Below are 21,466 nucleotides of genomic sequence, written 5' to 3' on the forward strand. Positions count from 1 at the left end.
CCGAGACCGGACCGGCAGCTTGTGGATCTGAAGATCCCCGGGACACGAGGAAAGAAATCCTCGAGGAGTAGATCGGGTGAGGGTTCTGCGGGGAAGTGGAAGTTCCCTCCAGCGAAATGGAATGGAGGTGGGTGGAGGTGGGAGGGGAAGAGTAATTTCCCTGTAGGAAGGGAGTAGTAGACGCCGCCAGCGAGCGAGAAAGTTGCGCAGGAAGAGAGTAGTGGTCCTGTGGAGACTAGCCAGGACAGTAGATAAGCGAAATTAATGGTGGTGCCAGTAATAGGTTCTAAGGTCTTCAGAAAGACTAGAAACTTCAGCTTCATAATTAATACCAAGATCCCATCTAGGACCAGAGAAAAAGTCCTAAAAAGCAAGGTTAAGTAACTTGCATTCCACTGCTTTAGAAATTTGTTTTAGGACGACAGCCATAATACTAGAAAATAAGGACGTTGACAGGACGGGGAATTTGAGAGGGGAAAGGGAAGGAGCACTTGAACTAAGGGACTGGAACTGGGGACTTGATCAGAAGGAAGATATTCATGACAAGGATAGTCATACCCTGCTAAATTGAAAATAAATTTAAATTCCAGTTTCACCACCTGGCTTGATCAGCTTAACTCTGCTGTTTTCTCATCTGTATATTGGGGAGACTGATAGTTTTTTGGTTTTGTTTTGGAGTGTTGGATATTGAACCCAGGGCCACAGGCGTGATAGGCAAACACTTTGTCACTGAGCAACATCCCCGACGACTCTTTCTAAAAATTTTTATTTTGAGATAGAATCTTGCTAAATTTCCCAGGCTGGCCTCGAATTTAGTGAGCCTTCTGCCTCACCTTCCTGAGTAGCTGGGATTGCAGGCATGCCCCATGGTGCCAGAATCCGCTCCCCCCCCATTACTAACAGTTTTTATTTAATAGGGTTCTAAATTTTTATTTATTTTTACATGTTAGTGTTTGTAGAGCTTTTAGACTAGTGACTGGAACATAGCACTGTGAATTGGATTGTTGAGTAGAGGCTAAAGATCTGAGTTCTTTAAGGTGGAGATCTTCAAACTTTTTTTTTTAACCTCAGAATCACTTGCTAACTACAGATTGTTTGGCCCCACCTGGGGTTTGTTTTTGTTTGTTTTGTGGTATTGGGGTTTGAACCCAAGGCCTGGTGCAGGCTAGGTGAGCAGTATCCCACTGAGCTGGGCCACAAAAGGGGTGGGTACCCCTTTTAAATTTTGTTTTGACTGCTGGTCTCACTAAATTGCCCAGGCACCCTAGAACTTGTGATCCCCCTGCCTCAGCTTTGAGTAGCTGCAAATACAAGCAGATGCCACCATGCTGGGCTCCACCTGGGGTTTCTGATTCAGTAGATCTGGGGTGGGACCCAAGAATTTGTATTTATCTTAAGTGATGCTTATGTTGGTTAAGGGACTGTACTTTAAGAACTACTTGCTTTTAAGGAAATAGTAATAATTAGCAGCCTGAAACTACCTGCCCATCCTGCAAAAGAAACAATTAGAGGCAAATTGCAAAAAGGATCCTATTATAAAGGATAGGTACCCCCCCCCCTTTAAATATATTTCATTCTAGGCAAGTCTCTACCACTGAACTACACCCCCAGCCCCAGGGTACCCTTTTTTAAGCCTGTTTTTAAAACTTTGGATCATGATTAGTTAGTAATTTATAAAATCAAATTTCCAGATTACATCATCATGGGAAATACAATGAAGTAGAACAGAATAAACTAGTTGGTAAGGAAAAGTATTATTTTGGGAAATTTCTCATATATGTTTGTACTAGGTCACAATGTAAAATGAACTTTTTACATTCAAAGTTTGAGAAACTCTTGAGCCATTCAGTATAGTAAGAGCAACTCTCTAGTGCTGGGTTATTTACTCATAGATCTTTACATGGTTATCCTATCTCAGATGATGACATTTCATTAAATTTTTTGGTTTCTGATTTGGTTTCTCTTGTGTTGGTGTTATATATTGTGTTGTGCCTCTGACTCAATATTTTTGGATATTGAGAATCTTTTGCATTAAGGACTTAAGAGAAATTGCTGTTTTTCCACTTTTGTTTCACTTGGGCCCTCTTGTTTACACCCCCCCCACACACTGTACTGTAAAGCATTGTCTGTAATAATAATAATAAAATACAAAAACCCTAAGTATACACAGATGTATTGACAGTAAACAACTGACACTGAAATATTTGAGAACATTTCAGGTATGGAAAGTAAGCAAAAATAAAATAAGAAACATTTCAAAACAAAGTGAAAAGGTATTTTGTGTTTAGACTGTCAAAATATTTTCTTGGCTTTTTTCTTGACCTAATACAAAATACATTTTTAAAGGAACCAGCAATATGATTTCTAGCTTTCTGTAGAGAGAAGAAAATGGTGTTAATACTTGACAGAAAAATGCACTGGGATAGAGGCTTACCTACAAAGACAATTGTTTTTTAAGCAGGAGCTTTTGTTTCATTGGTTTTCTCCCCAGAGAGTGAACTGGTTGTGGCATATGTTGTAAATTTAACTTGTTTGAGGAACCTAAAGGTAATCCACAGTATTTATGCAAAGTTATATTAAGAATATGTATATTGGGCTGGGATTGTGACTCAGTGGCAGAGTGCTTGCCTCACATGTATAAGGCACTGGATTTAATCCTCAGCACCACATAAAAGTAAAATAAATAAATAAAAGTATTGTGTCCATCTACTAAAAAAATTTTAAAAGATGAATATATTTTATGTTCTTCTTGATTTGATTTTTTTTCTTTTGAAAACTAGATGGTTTATTTGAAAACAATATAGAGTTGATTTAGATCTGTTTTTATGGATATGATAACAAAAATCAATATTGAAAACTGAAAGAGATCCTTGTAGCTTTCTTTACAATTTTTAATCCAGGATATTATATAACCTTTCATTAATTTTTTATGAAGTTGTGAAAAAACTATTTCCATAGCTTTACATCAAGATTTTTGGATATTTTTTTTTCCTTTAAAAAATGTAATTTGAGGACTGGGGTGGTGGCTCAGTGGTAGCGTGCTTGCCTAGCATGTGTGAGGTTACTGGGTTCGATTCTCAGCACCACATATAAATAAATGAATAAAGGTCCATCAATAACTAATGGAATTTAAAAAAATGTAATTCGATTACAAGTATTTCTATTTCTTTAAAAAAGTTTATGCTTTCCAGCCTTCAAATAACATATTTGAAATCAAAGGCAAAAGCAGGTTTTGTTTTTTTTCAAATAAAACAAATTTACTCAGTTTTTTGTCACAAAGTTTCCATAGATAAAAGCTTTTGATTTCTTGAATTGAGTTAAATGGAATATCCCTAACACTTTCAGTCATTTTACATTTATATAGATCACACATCTCTATACCAAGTGATGGAAAAATGTAAAATCTTAAGTATGGGGGAAAAAATCTAGAAGTTCATTCTACATAATTGTGAACCTTGAACAGTTTGGTTACTTAATAAGTGGACTTTATTCAGTTGAATTATTATTTATCCATAATTTAATCATACTTATCTATAAATAGCTTTAATTGCTCAACTCACTTTGTAGTGAGATCTGTTAAGCTATAGTTGAATCAATTGTGTTTTTTTAAATCCCAAAGAAACTGTGTGCTCCTAATTGTATTATTTTGTGAGATTCAGTTTCACTTACCAAGGTTTATTCAGATAAATGATTTTTTAAAAATGGAAGTTTAATTAATGAGTTAATCAAGTTTATTTTCTATTTCATGGAAGTTTTATCCTTTTTTTAAAAAAAATTGTTTTTGCATTTTTTAAAAAATATTTTTTAGTTGAGAATGGACACAATGCCCTTATTTTATTTATTTTTCTGTGGTGCTGAGGATCAAACCCAGTGCCTCACACATGTGAGGCAAGCACTCTACCACTGAGCTATGAACCCCAGCCCTGCATTCTTCTTCTTCTTTTTTTTTTATAACCTTCATTTTATTTATTTGTTTTTATGAAGTGCTGAGGATTGAACCCAGTGCTTCACATGTACTGGCAAGCACTATACCACTGAGTACACCCCCAGCCCAAATCTTATCCTTTTTCACCCAACCCCTACCCATGGGATAGAATGTAGGCCTTTATCACTGAGCTACATCTCTTATTTTTCATTTTGAGGCAAGGTCTCCCTAAATTGCCCAGGCTGGCCTAGAACTTGTGATCGTCTTATCTGTCTCCCGAGTCTCTGTGATTACAGGCATCTGGCTGCCGTCAACTAACTACCCATACATTATTTCTTTTTTTTGTATCAGGGATTGAACCCAGGGGCACTTAACCACTGATCCACATCCCCAGCCCTTTTAAAAAATATTTTATTTAGAGACAGGGTATTGCTGAATTATAGGGCCTCACTAAGTTGCCAAGGCTGGCTTTGAACTCACGGTCCTCCTGCCTCAGCCACCCAATCTGCTGGGATTACAGGCATGCACCACCATGCCTGGCTCATACATTAAATCTTAATGGAAATTTAGGTGCCTAAAAATATAGTTATGTAAAAGCGCAAAACCTCTGTATCTGGTTTTTAGCTTGCTTCAAGAATTCTGTTGTTAGCCTGGTGTGGTTGTTGACATCTGTTGTTCCACCTACTTGGGAGGCTGAAGCAAAAGGATTGCAAGTTCAACATTAGCCTGGACAATTTTGCAAGACCCTGTCTGGGGGAGAAAAAAAATAAAAAGTGCTGGGTGGTAGAGCACTCCTGGGTTCAATCTCCAGTGTTGGGGGATGGAGGAGGAATTTCTTTATCAGAAAAATCACTTGGCCTATTACCCGAGGTACATGTAAGATTCCACAAATGGTGTGACTATATCATGTACAACCAGAGAAATGAAAAGTTGTGCTCCATTTGTGTACAATGAATCAAAGTGCCTTCTGCTGTCATATATAACTAATTAAAACAAAATTTTTAAAAAAGGAAAGGTCACCTTAAAAAAAGTATTTTATGTAATAAAGTACTTGAAAAGCTACATTTTATTTTGGATTTTCTAAAACACATACATTGTGTTTAATAGATTTTGATTTTTAGGAAGATTTTTAATTCTGCAAGTTTCGGAACCCTGATTTGTATTTCCTTGAAGGGCTAAGAGAAATGAAATAATGTATTCTCACAGGGTGCAGCCTGAAATCCCAGTGGCTCCTGAGGCTGAGGCAGGAGGCTCACAAATTCAAAGCCAACATCAGAATTTAATGAGACCCTAAGCAATTTATTATTAAGACCCTGTCTAAAAATAAAAAGGGCTAACCTCTGCCCCCCAAAAAAAACCCCACCCCCCAAAAAAAACCCCACAAAACTTTCTAAATCAAGAAGAATTTTTTTTTGCCATCTTATTTTTATCTTGACATTATGGTAAATGCTTTAGTAACAAAATTTAAGCATAACATTGTAAATTTCATTATTATAGGTAGAAATACTATATAGGACTTTAGGATTTATATTCAGAAGTGAGACACAGATAATGATGAATAGTTACTAAATACTAGTACTAGTATTGTTACTAAATACTAGTACACTATTTCCATATATTTTGGAGAATATAAAATTATGCACTTAGAGATCTTAAAGCAAAAACAAGGAATACTAGAGAATGAGAATACAGACATGTGCTTAAGGAAGAGTCTGGAGAATCTGCAGGAAGTATGTCTAGAGAAGTGAGTGGTTCTTGGCAGTTTTCCTGGAGTGACATATGTAAAGGAGGATGGTCCTATTTGCAGCATTCTTCCATGTATTTATTCTTAGTTCTCTGCAGCTTTAATTGTTATAAATCTTCCTTTGTTTTCTTCCACTCAAAAAATCATGTCAGAATGCAAGTAAATAGACTGAGAAGTGCTAGTCCTAGAGAATGAGAGGCTGTGTAGGACCATGTTGATTTATCACTGGGTTTTTTGTTTTTTATTTTGGTTTGTTTTTGCAGTGTTGGAGATGGAACCAGGGCCTTGAGCTTGCTAAGCAAGTGCTCTACCACTGAGCTACATCCCCAGCCTTGAGCATGTGAGTTTGGAAGAAGACTCAACATTATCTCTGCTTCTGCAAATTCTGGGAATAGCAACCATAGCTAGGGCAAGCCTTCCTACTTGTCCTCTCCAGTGGAGAAAAGGATTAGGAAGGAACTTCCTAGTCATTCTTTTTTTCCCCCCTTGTGCTACTGGGAATTGAACCAAGGGCCTCACACATGATTATTAATTTTTTTTCCATTTAGTTAGGGAAGAAGCAGGACTGAAATCTGTAGAACATTGCATGGCTCTGAATAAAGGCAGTCAGGAAAGCCAGGAACTAGCAATCGGGTACCTGTACCACTGAACTACATCCCTGGCCCTTTTTATTTATTTATTTAGTTATTTATTTTATATTTATTTTTTAGTTCTCGGCGGACACAACATTTTTTGTTTGTATGTGGTGCTGAGGATCGAACCCAGGCCGCACGCATGCCAGGCGAGCGCGCTACTGTTTGAGCCATATCCCCAGCCCATCCCTGGCCCTTTTTAATGTTTTAATTTGAGACAGGGTCTTACCAAGTGCCCAGGCTGGCTTTGAACTTTCAGTCCTCCTGCCTCAGCTTCCCAAATAGCTAGAATAACAGGTGTGCACCACCCTGCCAGGCTTTCCCTTAGTCATGGAATGGATTAATCAAGGAATTGCTATATTAGTAATTAATATTCAGTGACTTCTCCCTTTCTCTCCATCCAAATTCTATTTCTCCCCATTTGCTGGCTGCTACTTTAGATTCTTTTAACTAAAATCAGTCTCAAATTCTCTGATGTAACAACCAAATCTTAATTATGGAATCTTGGTTATACTAACATATATATAGTTATCTGAAAATTATTATTATTATTTTTTCCATTTAGTCAGGGAAGAAGCAGGACCGAAATCTGTAGAACATTGCATGGCTCTGAATAAATGCAGTCAGAAAAGCCAGGAACTAGCAATCAGGTAAATTTATGACTTAGTTAAGATTGATCTTGGATACCTTTGGCCTTGGCAAAGTCAAAGTTAGCAGTGCTTCATTTGGGTCAGTTGTGCATATGTGTAGCTCTGGTACGTTGTATCGTGGATAATTTATTAATTGCTTGTAATAGAATTAACTCTTGTAAGGAATTTTAGCTCTTAGTATTTCATAATCAAGATTAATCCTTTTAATTTTTTTGGACCTAGAATCTCTCTTTTTTTTAAAATTTTTTTAGTTGTGGATGGACATAGTATCTTTATTTATTTTTATGTGGTGCTAAGGATCTAACCCAGTGCTTCACACATGTGAGGCAGGTGCTCTACCACTGAGCTGCAGCCCCAGCCCTAAACCTAGGATCTTATAGAACCACAGAATACCTTGATGATTGCAGAAAAATATCTGTCATTGGCACATAATGAAATTGAAAAAGGTACCATTTGTATTCAGAGAAAAGCATGGTAAAAGAGACAAAATTCAAGTTTATAATTTTATGACTAAGTTCTTGAATTCTGACTTTATTAGTTAACTGATTGAGAAGTTTATTTAACTTCTCTTAAACTCAGTTTTGTCATCTGTAAAGAGGAATTTATATGTCCTCCTTACTAGACTGATGGCGAGAATTAAATGAAAAGCATTTTGTATAATGCTTTGCTTGTAGGAGGCTCTGCATTCATGGTATTGTTAATAATTAAAACAACTTTAGACTTACTATAAATTTCTCTTTGTAAGATAAGTTAATATTCCAGATACTGTGATTATAAGCAATATGGTATTTAAGAAAAACACTTGACTTTAAAACTTTACATGTATTTTAGGCATTTATTATCTTTGTTTTTGATTGATTTAGATTAGTGGATTAGACCATATTTTAGAAGGAGGCAGATGAGGCTAGCCTTGGATGGTCAGAGGCTGTATCTCTAGCATATTACGTGGTCTTCTAAGTATATGAGTGTTTGGTTAACAGTGGGAACCACTAACCCTATTACTAGAAAAAACAATTGAATGTTAATTTTATTATCAAAATCATTGCTTTTATTGAGTGACTTTATTTAACAATATTATTAATGATTTTAAATTAGTTCTAGATGCCAGTTAGAATCAGCTTATTTCGGGGCTGGGGATGTTGCACAATCGGTAGTGCGCTTTCCAGGCGTGCATGCGGCCCGGGTTCGATCCTCAGCACCACATACAAAGATGTTGTGTCCGCCGAAAACTAAAAAAAAAAGAATCAGCTATTTTTCCCAAGAGTTAACACATTTTTATAAAAGCTGGGCTAGGTATCTTGTGCCTCCTGTTCCAGCTATTTGGGAGGCTGAGGCAGGAGGACACCTAAAGCCCAGGAGTTTGAGGCTAGTCTGGGGAATATGGTGAGATCATGTCTCAAAAATTAAATAGTAAGAAATAAAAATTGCAAACAACAACATTTTTCTTCACAATTCAAGTAGAATTAGATTTTTATTTCAGAAGTTAAGCCCTATTTCTTCCTTAGTAAAGAATTTGGTCAGAGGTGAAGGAAGAATCTTTTTCCCAGCTACTCAGGATCTAAGGCAGGAGGATTGCAAGTTTGAGGCCAGCCTGGGCAACTCGGCAAAACCCTGTCTCGACAACAATAACATGAAAAATGCTGGGAATGTAGTTCAGTGATAGAGCACCTGCCTGACATGTTTAATTCCCCAGCGTTGGGTAGGGTGGGGTGGAGGAATCTGTATGTGTAGAAAGCTGCTAAAAAGTTATTTTGTTTTTTAAATTGTCTGATGAAAAGTAGGTATGCATTTTTCATTGCATTCGTGATGTAATGACTTTCTTTAAATTTCATCAATAAACTTAATTTTTGAATGGTTAACTATTTTAAAGAGTTGACACAATCTTATTTTTGAAAATTATTTATTGGCAGTATGAAAGAATATTTCCTATCATAGTTTAAGTCTTCCTTATTCTTGCAGTGACAGCATTACCATGTACTATATTGAAAATATTGGTAAGAAAATGAACTTCAAATGTTCATTTACATGACTGATCATCTTTTCTTCCTTTTTTTTCCCTCTATGGTGCTGGGATTGAACTCAGGTCCTTGCTATACTACTGACCGACAACTCCAGCCCATTTTTTTTGTTTTATCTTGGGACAGATTCTCCCTGGTTGCCTAGGCAGGCCTCCAACTTGAAAACTTCCTCCTTCAGCTTCCTGAGTCGGGTTTGTAGGTGTGCACCATTGCCACTGGGTTCTGCATAAATGAACTCTTAGCTTTATTCAGTTTTCTCGCCTGAAAAAATTAATTGCTTTGAGGATTATTTGAGATAATCCATGTAAAGTTAAACAGTTTAACATAGTGCTTAGCTCACAGTAAATACTCTCAGTGTTGGTTATTGTTGCAAGGATCCAGCATTTTTAGTGGAGCAGGTCGGAGGTAAAAACTTTTTCTGTGTTTTTGGAAGGGACTTTAAGAAAGTCTTATGCATTAAGTTGTACTATGAAACTTAAACTTCAGTTGTCATGTAAAGGAATCTTGAATTCTCCTGACTCATATTTTCAGTTATCCTTGGAAAAACTTGAATCTTCATTTTAATTCAGCTATGTTTTGCTTTTAGGTCACAGTAAATTCTTACTGGCATGAGTTTTAGCTAATCACTAAACTCTTTTGGAATATGAAGTATAACTATGGAACTTATTAGATAAATTTTTCATTAGATTTCTATTTTATATGCTAATATTTAAGTATTGAGTCTCCTTGGCATTGAATATCCTTATCAACAGTTTTCAGTCTGTTACCTGCAAAATTGGGGGTAGGTGTTTTCTGCAGTAGAATTCTACAATCTATTATGTTTATCAAATATTATCTATATACTAAAGTAATATGTTCTAAACATACATGTGTATGTATACTTTCATTGTTCAAATAAATATTGAAATGGATTTAAAAAAAAAAACTCTATTTTAAAGACTAGACTGAATTCAGAGTAGCTTTGGTTATTTCCATGATTTATTCAGCTATTACTAAGTGGTGGTCACTTAAAATATTTTGGCTTTTAAGGACTGGGGATGTAGCTCAGTTGGTAGAGTGCTTGCCTCACATGCACAAGGCCCTGGGTTCAATATTTTGGCTTTTAAAAATGCTTGCCATACATAAAAGCTCTCAGATTACTCTTTCTACTTTTTTTCTTACCCAAATGTACCATTTCAGAAACACTAATATATATTTCTTCCCTCAACATAGCATATACATTTTTGACAGTTTTATTCATGTTTGGCATAAATTAAACTGTATATAAAGTATAGTTTGAACTTATATATGCATTCAAGGCAAGACACATACTTATCACTCCCAAAATTGTTGTGCTTTTCTTTTTCTTTTTGGTACCAGGGTTTGAACCCAAGGGCACTTATCCATCTCTGTTTATTTTTTATTTTATTTATTTAAAAAATTTATTTTGTGTTTTGCTGAGGATTGAACCCAGTGCCTCACACATACTAGGCAAACACTTTACCACTGAGCCACAACCCCAGCCTTATTTTTTATTTTGAGACAGGATCTTACCAAGTTGCTTAGAGCCTCAATAAGTTGATGAGGCTGGCCTCTAACTTGTGATCCTCCTGCCTCAGCCTCCTGAGCCACTGCGATTATAGGTGTGGGCCACCATGCCTTACTTCTGTGCCTTTTTGTAGTCCATCCCTTTCCCCTACTGGAAACAACCCTGATCTGCTATCCATCATTATACATTAATTTGCATTTCCCAGAATCATAGGATGTGTGTGTGTGTGTGGATGTGTGTGTGTGTGTGTGTGTGTGTGTATGTAATTTTTTTTTTGAGAGAATCCATATGGCTTTTTTCACTGTGCCTAATTAATTTGAGATCTATCCACTTTTTTCTGTATGTCAATAATTTATTCTTTTTTATTGACGAGTAGTATTCCATTATATGGATGTATTGTGTGTGTAATTTTTTTTTATCCTGCTGGGGATTGAACCCAGGACCTTGCTCATGCTAGGCAAATGCTCTGCTGCTGAGTCATACCCCCAGCCCTGCATGTATTACACTTTAAAATACAAACTTTTTTTCCCCCTAATAATAGATTTTGGATTTCCACTTTTTGCCTATTCAGATAAAACTGATATGAACCATGTACAGGTTTTTGTATAGATATGTATTCACTTCTTTTGAGTAATTTCATAGCAGTGGAATTGTTGGGTCATATAGTAACTTCAAAGTTAGCTGCATCCTGGAAATGGAATCCACAGCTTTGGAAGTACTAGCTCTGCCTCTGAGCTAGACCCCTGCCCCCGGCTCCCCCCAGGTTTTATTTGTTTTTTGATTAGAATCATTCTAGCAGGGTTAAGTTGAAATTCTGGTTTTGATTTTAATTTCCCTGATGGTTGATGATGTTGAGAATCTTTATGTGCTTATTGGCTATTTGTATGTCTTTGAAGAATTATCGATTTGGACCTTTGCCCACTAACAAATTTGAGTTGTCTTTATTGAATTATAAAACTTCTTTATATATTCTGGATATAAATCCCTTTTCAAACACAATTTACAAATATTTTCTCCCTTTATACAGGCTGTTTTTTCTGTTTTTTTTTTTTTTTTTTTTTTGTAGTGCTGGGCGTTGAACCCAGGGCCTTGCGCATGCTAGGCAAGCATTCTCACACTGAGCCACATGCCCAGTTCTACTTAGCATTTTGAAAGAAACTTATTCTTTGTTTATAGAATATTTAACTCTAAATTGGGCTTTTAAAAATGGCATTAAATATTCTCTTTTGGAGATCTTTCTTTTTAAAAAAATTTTTTTTTAGTTGTAGATGGACACAATAACTTCATTTTGTTTATTTAATTTGTTTACGTGGTGCTGAGAATCGAACCCAGTGCCTCACACATGCTAGGCAAGCGCTCTACCACTGAGCCACAACCCCAGCTCCTCTTTGGAGATCTTAAGATGAAAGAGCATACATTTTTTACAGAGTATTTGAGTTTACATGTCTCATCTCTACTTGAAGAGTTGTGTTCTTTTAGAATATGGGGCCACTTCTTTGTCAAGTAAGAACTAATTTCCTAGGAAATCAGATTGCTGGCTTGACTTCTTGTGGTGCCTTTCTCTTCTTTTGTTTCTTTTAAAAGAGCTGAGCCCAGTCCTGTGGAAAATCACAAAATCATCTTATTATTTTCTCTAGTTCAGATTGGTTTATATTTGCATTGTACTGAATTTTATAATTTTTCTTAACTATAGATTTGTTAGCTTACTCTGAAGGCCTTTGACTTCATTTACTAAACTAAGTATTCATGTCTGAAATAACACTCATATTCTTTTTGTCCCCTGCTGCCCAGTAGACTAGTAGTGCAAGTTGTCTCTTGTGTCCTTTTTATGAAGCCCAAAGTACTTGTGAAGTAATTATCATAGTTTCCATGATATTGATCCCTAATTCATTTAAAAAAAAAAGTCACCTCAAAAAGAGGGGATGTGTGTTGAAAAAAACTGACTAATGGGGACATGGAAAACAAATATTTGCTTATTTGATAGGGAGAAAATAGTAACTGGTTTTTGAAATTTGTATATATTTGATCACTAGTGGAACATTTAAAATATCATAGGGGCTGGGGGCAGGGAACTCCGTGGTAGAGCATGGATTTAGTTATGAATGAGGCCCTGAGTTCAATCCCCAGCAAAGTAAATAAATAAATTAATTAATTAAATAAAATCATTAACCTTGTAGTAGTCAAACCTTTAAATGAAGTTACTTTATTTTTCTCTTGGGTAATCACAAATTCTTAGGTGGTGTCTAAGGATGGACATTCTTCAAGCCTATAACTTAGCCTGCAGAAAGTTGTCTCATGTCTCTTTCAAATCAAGTTAGTTTTTGGCCTCCCGCTCATGAACTACTCTCTGATTTTATGTTTTTGGGTTTCATAGAAATGGAATCATACCACATGTACTCTTTTTTTTCTGGCTTCTTTTTTGGATGGGAGAGAATAACTGAGAATTGAACCTGGGGCACCTTACCCATTGAGCTATATCCCCAGGCCCTTTTTGTTTTTTATTTTGAGACAGAGTCTTGCAAAGTTGCTCAAGGCCTTGCTGAATTGCTGAGGTTGGACTTGAACTTGGCATTCTCCTGCCTCAGCCTCCCAGGTTGTGTGCCTAGCTTTATCTGACTTAACATGTTTTTGAGATTCATTCATGTTATTGTGTATGTTAATATATTGTTTTTTATTTCTGAGTAGTATTCCTTTTTTCATATTTTTTTATTCTTTTTATTAATCAATAGAAAATTGCAAACTTCAATTGCAAACCACAATTCAAGTATTAAATTTACCTGAAATCTAGGCTTTATCTTTAATCCTAAGATACCATTTCTATCTTAGTCAATTAAATCCAGTCTTCTTTTTATACATGGGGAATTTTGGAAAATACAGCTTTGTTAGGATGAAAATGGATAGGAGTTAGCATAGGAATAAAATATATGTGCAAATCCATTTAAGAGTTTCTTATCAGAGTATCGCTCAATAAAACTCTGGGACTTGTTTGCTTCCAAAAGCACTAATTTAAAAATTTCTCAATAGTTTATAGTGGCAAGAAAACTCAAGTGAGTTACTAAATAAAAAATAAGGATGTTTTCAGAACCAAAATGATCTTCAAGTAGGGATTGTTTAAAATGCATTTTAAGAATTTGAAGAAAATAATAAGATATCCTCATTGAATAGTAAATTCTATATCGTTATTGTAGACAACAGATACTTCCTAGGCGGCACAGTATTCCATTTTATGAATACCCCTCACTGTTTTTCCATTTCTCTTTCTAATAAACATTTTTGTTATTTCCAGTTTTGGGCTATTTGAATAAGATTGCTGTAAACATTCCTCTACATCTTCATGAACATATTTTATTTCTCTTTGGTGAATACCTAGGAGTAGAATTGTTGGGTCCCAGGATACATGTTTAACTTTTATAAGAACTTGTCAAAAGTGGTTATATCATTTATTTTTAAACATTTTTTTTTTTAGTTATCAATGTACCTTTATTTTATTTATATGTGGTGCTCAGAATCACACATGCCTCACACATGCCAGGCAAACACTCTACCACTGAGCCACAACCCCAGCCCATATCATTTAGAAAATATTTTTAATTATAAATGGAAACATACCTTTATTTTATTTGTTTTTTTATGTGGTGGTAAAGATCAAACCAGGTGCCTCACATGTGCTAGGCAAGCCCTCTGTTGCTGAGCCCCAACCCCAGCTCAAAAGTGGTTATATCAATTTATACTCAACCAGCAGCATGTGAGATCTAGTTGCTTTACATTCTTGCCACCACTTGCATTGTTAATATTTTATCCATTTTAGTTTTTATGAAGTAATGTTTTAGAGTGGGTTTTATTTACATTTTCCAGATGACTAAAATAATAAGCACTTACTTGTTTTGGTTAAAATCTTTGAAAAAAGCAATTTTGCCATTGATGGTAAATGTCGTGTATGTGTGTGTGTGTGTGTGTGTGTGTGCGCGCGCGCACACGCAAGCACTGGGGGTTGAATCCAGGACTTTGCACATGCTAAACACTTGCTCTACTACTGAGCTACCCCCAGCCCTGTAAATAACTTAATAAAAGGTTCATTGAGTTTCATTACTGTCTATGGGTCTAGACATTAATTTGGTATTTAAGATAGAGATTAATTTGTAATTAATGGTAAATTGAAAATCAGTTATTCCAAGATTTTTTTTAGAAATTGCATATTGTGGAAATCCATATTGATTTCTTGGCATTAAGTAAATATTCGCTATTGATTAGTATTAATGGAAACTTTGATAATTAAAGGACAAATGGAAGACTGCAGGCTGTGTTTTATATAGCTGCCTTTTGAATTTGGTAAATTGAATCATTGGCTTAGGAATATTAAAATTGCATAATCTGGTTGGGAAACTATTTGAGCCACATTCCAGAACTGTAGTAAGGCATTAAACGACAACAGCAACAATAATACTATCAGTAGCTAATGTTATATTCCAGGAATTGTTCAAGTGCTTTACTTTCATTAATTTGATTCTCTCAATGGACCCTTCTGGAGTATGATTATTACTCTTTTTTTCTAGTGAAGGAATCAGAAACAGGATGGGTAAAAAAAAAAAATTCCCAATATCTTAGAGCAAGTGATGGAGACAGGTATTCAAACCTATGTGGTTAGACTCCAGATCACATCCCTTAGCTTTCACTGCTAATGTCATTTAAATTCAATGCAATTGAGTTTGTCTTTAGAACATATCATTATGTGGTAATGGTGGCCCAAGTTTAAGCTGAGATTTGTGAGTTAGCAATTATAGCCTCTTTATCACTCTCTTTCTCTTCACTACCAACATTCCTGTCATATCCAGGAAAGTTTTATCTGAATTAACAGAAAATTTCATTGAGATTGAGGACTTTCTTAGAGAAGATGTCATTTCTCTCTAAACCATAATTGAGTCTTAGAATTGGAACAGCTACTTTTAGACATTCTTCAGATCTTTGTAAAATTTCTAATTGTCAGTGTTTATCATAACATCTCCTGCTGAGTGTGGTGGCTCACACCTGTAATCCCAGGGACACAGGAGGCTGAGGCAAGGGGATCACAAATTAGGGACCAGCCTTAGCAATTTAGTGAGGCTCTAAGCAACTTAGTGAGACCCTATCTCAAAATATACAAATTAAAAGGGTTTGGGGATGTAACTTAGTGGTAAAAGGGCCCTGGGTACAATCCCCAGTATGAAAAACAAAGAAGCAGACCCCCCCCCCCCCACCAAAATCCTCTGGAAACCGAGTAAATATGAAATTGATGAAAAGTGTTTGGCTTAATAATTGATCCTAATGAAGTTATACCTAAGTACTTGGTATTCAGAGGTAATCTGTTAATACCTGTGACACAAGAATGGTAGTTGTTAAAACTCTTTTTTTGTTTTTTTCATCCTGAATTGTCTGCATACTGAAACCATGTAACTAGTTTTTGTCATTAGTTTGGGTTTAGAGAAGATTGATTTTTCCAGGGGAAGGCTAGAGTTTTTGGCCAGTTGCCTTGAAAGAGGATCTGGGGATCAAAGAAAATGAAAGTATATATTTGGCTGTTTCCTTCATCACACCTTTTAATGGCTTCCATTACTTCTGATTTGATATTCTTATTGCTACCATGGATGGTTTAAAGAACTTGGGGTGAATGGAAATGTTCATGTATGTGTTGAATATGTAAATGTAAATTTATTAATCATAAGGTAGGAGTTTAATTCCTGTACTGTCATATTCTTTGATTTGGCTAACTACCTTCTGGGTTTTTGTTTCTTCTTTATAATGTGATGTATTGGACTGGATGATCTTTAAAGGTTTTTTTTTTTTTTTTTTTTTTAGTGAAATATTTCAGTTATTCTAAAAGTTATTATGAGTAATTTAATGAATATAATTGTTGATTTTCCTCTTGATAGTGGAGATACAACCCAAGGACTTGCATATGAAAGGCAAGTACTCTACTACTGAGCTACACCCTCAGTCCTTTAATTCTATTCATTTATTCTACTGAGAATTGAACCTAGGAGCACTCTACCACTGAGCTACATCCTTAGCCCTTTATTTTAACTTTTAAAAAAATTTTGAGGTATGGTCAAAGTTATTCAGGCTGGCCTCCAACTTACCTTGGATTTCCTGCCTCAGTCTCCCAAGTAGCTAGTATTACAGGTGTGCCCCACCATGCATGGATTCAATACATTCTTATTGGATAAATGTAATGAAAATCTAGTTACACTTTTATAAATAAGAGTATTTTAAGTGAGTATTAGTAAATCAGTAAAATCATTACTAAATTTTGAGTGTGCTGCTAAAATACTTTTCCTTTTAGAAGTGTTTAATTAAATTACTTTAAAATTTGGGCTGGGTATAATACTTAGGAATTTCCTAGAGTCTGCCCACTCCACCCTTTTCTTCTATTCCATATTCCCTTTGGATGACAGTTTTGGAAAGAGTATTATTTTTTTAAAAATTTTTTAGACAGGTAGTTTAAAACTACCTTGGGCTGGAGGTATAGCTCAGTGGTAAAGTGCTTGCCTACCACCCATGAGGCCCTGGATTTTATCCCCAGTACCGCAAAAACAAACACACAAACTAAAAACAACAACAACAACAAAACCAGACTACATTAAAAAGGTGTGGTAAACTGGTGGCATGATGATGCATGCCTCTAATTCTAGCAACTTAGGAGGCTGAAACTGGAAGATTGCACGTTAGAGGTCAACATGGGCAATTTAGAATGATCCTGTCTCAAAATAAAAATATAAAAAGGACCGGAGATATAGCTCAGGAGTAGAGTGCCTCTGAGTTCCATCCCTAATACCAAGAAAAAAATTTTTAAATGCATGAAAATAGTGAATTGTATATCACAATGAAAGAACTAACAGAATCAAATTTGATTTTGTTGAAGGCCACACTTAAGGTTAACATTTAAGATGATATGAAGGATTAGAAGGAACCACCATGCAGAAAGTTGGAGGTAGGGTATTTTCTGCATCTGGGGAAAATCTAAATTGGGAAAGAGTTTGAATTTTTGAGGAATGGAAGTGAGGCTAGAGCTAAGTGGGTGGTATGAGGAAGAGTTAACTTTATTTTTTCCTGGAAATCAACCTAGAGCTTTGCTGCATGCTACACATGCATTCTATCATTGAGCTATATCACTGAGCTTTCATACTGTGAAATCTAAGTTGGATAAAGATGGAAATAGGACCAGGAGACTGATGAGAATAGGGTTTTCATAAATTGATTTCATCAAGAGCTACAAATTAGGGCTGGGGATGTGGCTCAAGTGGTAGTGCGCTCGCCTATCATACGTGCGGCCCAGGTTCGATCCTCAGCACCACATACAAACAAAGATGTTTGTCTGCCAATAGCTAAATAAATAAATAAATATTAATTAAAAAAAAGAACTACAAATTATTTCTGAGGGCCCACTTGAACAATTTAATTGGAAGTATCAAAGTTTTTACTATGTCTTTTTTCTGCTTCCTTCTCATGTACATCCAAAGTGAACAGAATTTTTAATTTATACAGATAACACACTTGGAAACCGCCATTTAAATTAAGATAATTTAAGCCCACATTCTAGCCAAATTGATTAAATACATTCCACATAAGAGTGATTTCAAACACTATTTTAAAGTCTATTAAAAATTTTTGTCTATTTGATAAATACAAATATTTATTAATCAACTTCCTTTGCTAACTTCTACTTTCTTTAAATAGGTCACAGGAAAATCATTTCCTCTGATAAATATCTGTATATATTTAGGATATTTCTGGGAAATTTGTGACATAAGGTCTAAACTTGTTTTTCCTTAAAGCCATTCAAAAACTCTTACTCATTGTTGGTACAACCCCTTTGGAAAACAGTTTGATAGGTTCTCATGCACAAAATATAATGAGCCTAATCTACTTTTAGATATTTACTCAAATTAAATAAAAACTTAGTCTTATAAAAACCTTATACGCTAATGTTGGAATTGCCAAAAACTGGAATTCACCAAAATGCACTTTAGTTGATAAACTAATAAACCTTAATACATCCATACAATGAAATATTTTTTAGTACTGTGTTCAACGACATGGATGAATATCAAATATATTATTCTAAGTGAAAAACGCCAGACTCAAAGGCTATGTATGATTCCATTTTTATGATATTTTAGAACAGACAAAACTTTAGAGACTGAAAACTAGGGGTTGTCAGAAGTTGGGTGAGGGTTTGACTGCAAAGAGAATGAGGAAATTTTTTTGAATGTTCTATTTGTATGTATCCTCTATCTTGATATTTATAATGGTTACATGACTATGCATTTCTCAGACCAAGATGTATAACACTAAAAGGGTGAATTTTAGTAAAAATTATACCTCAGAGTTCTAGCTTTTAATATATTACTATATTGGAAAGTATTGGAGTATTTCTGAAACATATCAAATGTTTGTTTTTAGATGCTTCTTATGTGATATTTGGGGATGGGAGAGAGGGACAGGCATTATTAGCACTGATAAAGTTCTTGAAAGCATTATGTAAATGCTGATTATCTTTGTATTTAGCAAATCTTCCTATCATATGTTTAGAAGGATATTATAGTGTTAGGGTTAGAAAAGCCCAGTAGAGGGCTGGGATGTAGCTCAATGGCAAAGCATCTGCCTTGCATTCGCAAAGCCTTGGGTTCATCTCCCAGTTCCAAAAAAAAAAAGAAAAAGAAAAAGAAAAGAAAAGCCCAGTAGACCTTATGAAGTGTCCTCATTTTACAGTAAAGAACTGGAAACTTAGGTAGATGAGTTAAAGCTGCACAACTAGTTGGGGGTACAGGTAGGTCTAGAATGTAAGTTGTAGAGTACTAATTTGATGCTTATTTTACTAAAATACACTTTTTATTTCAAGCTATTCTCTCTAGAGACTATTTTTAATTCCTTTTCAAAACCTTTCAATTGTGTCATCCTAAAACTGGAAACCACTCCCTTCCTAGTGGTAGGAAAGTCCTGTGTCTGGTTGATGATAATAGGAGGCTAAATTTGAGATTTCCCACATCATTTAAGTCTGCTTAGACAAAGTCAATAAATTTAAGTATAAAGACACTTTTCCTTAGCTGTGGGAAATCTGAATGCTTAAGTTTTGTAGTTATTGAATAGTGCAAGTTAAAAACAGGCTTTTGTGATTTTATTGCATTTAGAAAAATAATCTTTTATATTATCATGATTGTTGGTTTATTGGCAAGGTAGAAGAGATTTAAACTTCCTTAGTTACCTTAAGTGATGAGGGCTTATCTTTTAAATGAGGGATGTGAGGGAACATTGGAAACTGTATTTTTTGGGGCGGACCACCGAGTCACATCCCCAGTCCTTTTTATATTTTAATTTTAGACAGGGTCTCACTTAGTTGCTTAGGGCCTTGCTAAGTTGCTGAGTCTGGCTTTCAACTCAGGATCCTTCTGCCTTAGCCTCCCGAGCTGCTGTGATTACAGGCGGTGTGCCACTGTGCCAGGATGAAAACAGTTTTTAATAGTCATGCATTTGGGAAATAACAGAATGAAATATTGTTCTGGATATAACAATATAAAAATTGTTCAGGAAATTATGTATTTTATTTAGAGACAGGTTTTCACTGAGTTGCTAGCACCTTGCCATTGCTGAGGCTGGCTTTGAACTCCTCCTGTCTTAGTCTCCCAAGCTGCTGGGATTACCGGTGTGTGCCACTGCACCTGGCTCAGCTATCTTTGTAAAAAAATTTTTTTAATATGTATTTTTTAGTTGTGGATGAACCCTTATTATTTATTTATATGTGGTTTTGAGAATTGAACCCAGTGCCTCACACATGCTAGGTAAGTGCTCTACCACTGAGCCACAACCCTGGCCCCAACTTTCAGTAATCTTCTTAGTCCCACTTGTGTAGCTGTTTTACAGTTCCTTGTGGAGCCCAGTTCTGGAACCAGCCTTAGAGTTCCTACCTGGCAAGAGATGTTGATGATTTTGAAAATACAGTTACAGAGCTGGCAGGTGACTAGGGTTCTTTTTTTGTTTTGTTTTGTTTTTGGATTGGAAGCTGTATGTGTGTCCTCCAGTCTTTCTGGGAGTTATTTCTTAAAAGCCATAGCCCCAGGCAGAATCGACAAGTTGTTTTCAGCTGCCTTTTATAAGTAAGGAAGCCCTGTTCCAGTCCTAGCTCTGGCTTGTTTTCTTACACAGTCCCTGTTCCCTAAGGAAGCCACCTCCCTATCGCCAATGCCTGTTTCTAAACCAAGATACCCATAGGCCTCCTGCTTCAGCCCCACTTTCTGATTTCCCCTTATATTCCTGAAGGGAATGTTTCTTCTTTGTGTGTTACTGGGGTTTTAGTTCAGGGGTGCTGTACCATTAAGCTGCATCCCCAGTCCTTTAAAAAAGTTTTTATTTTGAGACAGTCTTACTACGTTGCCCAGGCTCACTAAGTTTCTCAGCCTTCCAAGTTGTTGGGATTATAAGTGTACATGACTGTGCCCAGCTTTCCTGAAAGATATTTGTTATTTTTTGAGCCAGCTATGTATTATTTATTTGATACATTTATAGATATAATTGTTATTTAGGTAAATTTACTGTACTATCTTGACCAGAAGCCTCTTTAATCATTCAAATCCACAGTTTCTTGTCTTGAAATTGGGAGTTAGAACCCATCTTTAAATGTTACAAAATTACACACATGCACACACACATATATTCTCAGTGCCTAGTATATATGGGTGCTGTATATATGGAAACTATTATATTTGCAAGTAGGTCCTATAATTCCTTGTTGGCTTCTGTATTAAGACAGTATATATGGTGACTTCAAAGTACTTGACAATCTGTATTCAAAATTTGTGCAGATGTGTCTGGGAATTATGGGATGTTTGGACAAATTTGGGTGAGACATTTAAATTTAGTTTTAATCTATATCTTAGCAAACTTGAATTGGATGATTCATCATTGCATGATGAATTACAAAACATTTTTTAATATGACA

General features: G+C 35.6%; 1 protein-coding gene across 11 annotated transcripts in view; it reads left to right on the forward strand.

Moving 5' to 3' along the window:
* The window catches only part of Numb (NUMB endocytic adaptor protein), a 161,709-nt gene that overhangs the window by 828 nt on the left and 139,415 nt on the right, over positions 1-21,466 (forward strand). For 2 of the 11 annotated variants that reach the window (XM_076849907.1, XM_076849911.1), the window contains exon 2: positions 5,933-6,009. The exons of 8 other annotated variants lie outside the window; for them this stretch is intronic. The gene's annotated coding sequence lies outside the window, so the exon portion shown is untranslated. Of the gene's footprint in view, positions 1-5,932; positions 6,010-6,891; positions 6,952-21,466 lie in introns of those variants that run through there. One more of the 11 variants, XM_076849909.1, reaches the window with a different exon arrangement.

This window comes from Callospermophilus lateralis, chromosome 3 (assembly GCF_048772815.1).
Source record: "Callospermophilus lateralis isolate mCalLat2 chromosome 3, mCalLat2.hap1, whole genome shotgun sequence".
Classification (NCBI taxonomy): Eukaryota; Metazoa; Chordata; class Mammalia; order Rodentia; family Sciuridae; genus Callospermophilus; species Callospermophilus lateralis.